The sequence below is a fragment of the Peromyscus maniculatus genome, chromosome 15, assembly GCF_049852395.1.
Source record: "Peromyscus maniculatus bairdii isolate BWxNUB_F1_BW_parent chromosome 15, HU_Pman_BW_mat_3.1, whole genome shotgun sequence".
NCBI lineage: Eukaryota > Metazoa > Chordata > Mammalia > Rodentia > Cricetidae > Peromyscus > Peromyscus maniculatus.
Genome location: NC_134866.1, coordinates 20,312,531 through 20,317,819, shown reverse-complemented (window position 1 = coordinate 20,317,819; position 5,289 = coordinate 20,312,531).

Sequence of the window (5,289 nt, the reverse complement as noted above, 5' to 3'; positions counted from 1 at the left end):
GCAGTGGTGGTGCATGTGTTAAATTACAGTACTCTGGAGGCAGAGGCAGGTGGATCTCCACGAGTCTGAGGCCAGCCTGGGCTACAGAGTGAGTTTCAGAAAAGGAACAAAGATACACAAAGAAACACTGTCTAGAAAAAAATTCTGATAATTAAAGTTTATTGTGTTACATGTTACATTAGTTAATTAATACTAAGTGTAATCTAGTATATTATGTAACAATAAAAAATGGAAACAACCATTCATATGGATAAAGAATAACATATTGCTTCATATCAATACTAAGTTTCATACTGGAAAACATGATATGGATGTTAATCATTGAAATCATCAGAAAGAAATATGTGGTTCATATTTTTATACCTTGATATAGTAGAATTTTTATTTTTGTATTTTTTTTGTTCTGTAGCATATTTTTAATTTTCTCTCTCTAAAAGAGAAAAACAATAAGTGTAAAATTTTATAATGTTCTAGTCAATGCTTTCTGAGTCACTACACTTTCTATTGGAAATGAGAAGATAATGGCTTTAATGAATGTGAAATCATCGGATATTCCCCCCCTTTTTCTTTAAAACAAGGCAGAAAAGTATTAAATATTAATATACTCACCTACCATACATTAAATAATATAATTAAAAGGAAAAAATAACAGGAATTGGAAAAAAGTATTTTCTGAATGAAGCAAGGGATAATTAACATTTGGAATATATGAAGGATCTTATACATTAATAAGGAAAATATAACACAAGAGAATAATGATCAAGTTACATCAATAAGCTCTTTGCAGTTGTACATTATTCCATTATATATTCCACATATGTATATTATATATGTATATCTCTCTGTGTGTAATATCTTCAAAGTTACTCAAACTAATTTGTACTGAAGACATGAAAAATCATAGCAAGTCCTATTTGATCTCCATTGTATTAAAATATCTAACATTCACATTGTTGGCAAAGGACTGGAGCAATGGAGACTCTTACGCATAACAGATAAGAAAATGAATTGTCACGAATGATTGTCATTGCATAGGGTATTCTCATAACCTGCAACTTAGCAGTACCACTGCAAGATGAGAACCAACTGACAATACAAGGTTGTTTTTAGTGAATTAAGAAAGAATTACATTGTGCAGAAATAGGAATGGATTGTTGTGCCAACATCAATATTGATGGATTCTATACAGAAATGTTCACGATAGCAATACAAATTCCTGAAGTCCTTTGAATGTACATTTTTAGATGAGAGATGCTGTGTCAATACAGTCCCTTGAATGAATGGAATCACTCCAACAAACCAGTTTATTCCTCCTATACAAAGGCTTCCTTTTGTCAAGTGACTCAATAAGATGCATATCCTGCTGTCTCCATTCTTTTCTTTTAACACATAGTCTTCAGGACCATCACAAAATAAGAATTTCCCATGGACATTTCACAGCCTCTGTGCTTTTGTCTAGGGTGGGAAAGGTTATGTGTCCTAGCTTTGATCCCAAGCAAAGAATGATCTTTGCCAACAAAAGAGAGATGTAAATGAGATTGAATATTTAGGTATTTGGAAACTCATAAATAGATCCATGTATAGTTTTAGACATAATTAACCATAATAACAACAATATACTATTTAGGGGAAGCAGGACATGTGAAATAGTGACCATGGAAAATGAGAGCAGAGATGTTAGGGGAGGATATAAAGGAATAAGTATAGGAAGGAGAAGGCAATTTCAGAAATGTTTTATTTTTTCATTTGTTTTAATGGGTCATGATATTTACTTTGTTATAAATAATTCTAATATAACTTACACTGAGATTACATGACTGTCTCTTTATAGATAAAAAGTTTTACAATAGAGATAAATAGTAGCCATTACATGATCATTTAAATTTTTTGAAAGATGAATTCCCATCCCTTAGAATAAATATACAGGGAAGGTACTCACTGCCACATTAAGGCATGAAATGACTCTACTGAAAACCTATAAATTTCTTCTGTTGTAAATTTTTAATATCTTTTTTCAACTGTGCCTCTCACTTCTTCTCCTGAGTTATTAAACATATTAAATAGCATAAAATTAAACTTTATGCTACCCCTAAGTAATGGCAAATCATTTCTAAGATTGATTTTGATAATCCACAAAAGTTGAGATTTGCAATATTTTATTCATGTGCTAAAAATTAGCTGGACTGAAGCTACATACATAAAAGTGTCCAGAAATTCAAAGCTGCAGCCGAATCTGGCCTTCGGGAGAATCCAAAGAAAATTGCATTCTCAGAGGTTTCTCCTTCGAAACCTTCGTTTCAGAGCCCCACAGCACAAGAGTTGGCCTCATGACTTAGCAATAACTTCCTCCTCAGGAAGATACTTCCTTGTTTCTTATCCCATAAGCCATTTACAGATAACACTTGCTGAAGTCAATCCCTAGTGACCTTCTATTCCTTCAGTAGGACAACTGGTCTGCCTATCATAGTGTACTAAAGTCACATTTGCACAGCCAATTTCATCTTGCAGAGTTTTTCTTTCTTTTTATGATGTTCTGGAACTCACAGGGACTTGACTGGCATGATGATTAGTCTGTGCAATTGCACAGGAGCCACAAATGTACTTCCTGTCACAGTGCTTATCAGTACAAGAAACTTGGGTTATGACTAGGAAGAAGGTTTCTGTAGGGTTGTACCGCTGCTATTTTCTCAGCCTCTGACATTTCCTGCAACACCCTAGTGATATCCCTTGTAGAAGAATGAAGGAACCCAGTCCAAGAAACTAAGCCACGTGCCTCTGGTAATTAATTCCAGTTTCTGTCCTGTGACGGTGACCCTAGAAAATCTGCACTTTGTAAAGGAGTTAGTGGAGATTATTGCAATCATCAAATGTTTTAATCCTCTTTGGCGTCTGGAAATCACCAAAGTGCTTTTGTCACAACAAAATTGTAGTAATTACTTTCATATGTTCCACCAAAAGATGAAAAATGAAATATTCTCAGGGAATTATTAAAAGAAAATCACAAGGGTAGAAGAATTCCTCTTCTCCCTGCTCCTCTCATGTGGGAGCATAACCTTGCCCCTTCTGCTCCAATGCAAAGGGGAATAGCTCATAAATACAGACAATCTTCTCTATGTGAAGAAGTGACCACTCCAGCTATTTGTCAAAAAACTGTTTTAAAACATATCAAAGATACACACTAAAAAAGTATAAATCCATTCTGTTCTGATGAACATGGAAGATGCAGCAGCATTGTTTGATTAAGTAGTAGTCAGTAGAATTTAGTACCAAATCCTGTGGATTCTATTATCTCATGCATTCATTTATCATTTATGCATTATTTTTAAATCTATGTGACTATTAGGCCCTTAATAAGAGATGGATAGTGGAATATTTACTAATCACAATCCTTAAGTTATACTTCTTCAATAATATAATAATCAATGCAGTAATCAAAATAATTGATTTGTAAATAGACTCATCTTTGTGCAATCACAACCAGTACAAAGTGGAATTGTGGGCTGTAGAGGAATGTGGCCATAATATCCCATAACATTACTATCCCAACACCTACCTAGTGGAGCTGAAGGGATTGGTGGTTGATCACAACAGAGCCTCAGCTCTAGTAGGCCTGGAGGATGATGACTGAATCCAAAAATTATACTTTTAGTCTTAGGTTCTAGCTTTGTTAGCCCTGTGCATGATACTCACAGTCTCTATGAGTTCATGAGAGATCATGCTGACTTAGAGGGCCTTGTTTTCTTGGTGTCCTCCATCTTCTCTGGCTTTTACATTCTTTCTGCTTTCTCTTCTGTGGATTTCCCTGAGCCGTGATGGAAGGGATATGATCTCTACATAATGTCTAGATGTGGGCCTCTGTAGTTTTTACTATCTGCTCTGGGAGGTAGATTCTCTGTTGATGGCTAAGCAGTACATTGATGTATGAGTATAGCAGAATATCATTAGAAGTCATTTTATCACTACATTTAAAAATTTTTTAGAACATTATTATATGGTTTTGCCCTAGGTCCCTGTGCTATCTAGTCTCAGGTTGTTGGTCACCTACGCAGTATTGAGTATGGGCATCATCTCATGGAGTGGGCTTTAAGTCAAATCAGATATTTCTTGGTTACTCCTGTAAGATTTGTGCCACCATTAACCAAGCACATATTGTAGACAGGGCACCATAGTTGACCAAAGGGTTTGTTGCTCATTTGGTATTTATATTTCTCCTTTGGTAGCATGCAGAGTATCTTCCTGTACCAAAGGCACTGGAATGTAGGGGTTCAGGTTCCATGTCGGCATCAACTTGATTGCCCCATGCTCAATTATTTGGAAATTATTTGGAAAGGTGTTGTCTTTAGCAATGGGGCTTTGTGATTAGTTTGAAGAGAGTAGCTTATTCTTGACAACAGCCTGGGTAATTTGGGGGTTCCCGTGGGACACCTTTGGCCAACAACTCAATTAAATGTAACCCAATCCCAGTTACAGTGATCTTTCAATGAACTCTATTGTCAACCCTCTTGTAGCGAGTTTAAAATAATTGCTGTCTAACCATTTCTTGACAAAATATCTTCAAGTAAAATTATTAGACTCATTACAAGTGAAGTAAGGTAGCTTTCTATTAAACTTACGTGACTTCCATGAATTTGTGGTTCTACTTTATATTCTTAAGGGCAGACTTAGATAATTTCCAATTAAAATATCACTTCTCTGATCTAAAGACTCACCTTCAGAGGAAAGAGTTATGTGTCAAAAAAAGTTGTAATGGTTTCTGATGTCTGAGGGAAGTGTCTTGGACTCTATCATTCCAAGAGAGCTCAGGGACTCTGCTCTACCACATCTGGCAGATTCTACATCTGGAAGGAGGCACATTGAAATCTCCAGTGGATGGGCCTGGGCTGCATAAGCGAGACTCGATTACTATAACTCTCTGTTTTAAACCAGTGATTGTTTGGGAGGGGTGCCTGAAGAAAACAAAATCATTTCCAAATTTTGAAGCAAAACCAACTTGAAAAAAAATGTACAGATATTTAAAATTTTTGAGTGGATAAGAACAAATGAAGATGAGAGTTTCAAGTGAAAGTGTGAGAATTTTTTCTTAAATTATCACTGACAATTGTTTTACTTTTATTCTTTCAATGTCTTTCACATTTTGTAGTGCTTCTGTTTGTATCTATTAAGTTCTGGAATATTTAGTACCTTCTTGTTAAAGCATAGGCATATATTTGCTTATGCTCACATGTCACCAAAAGGAATAATTAAAAAAAATGTAGTTGCTTGATCTTTTCATTGTAAGACTCTTGTAAA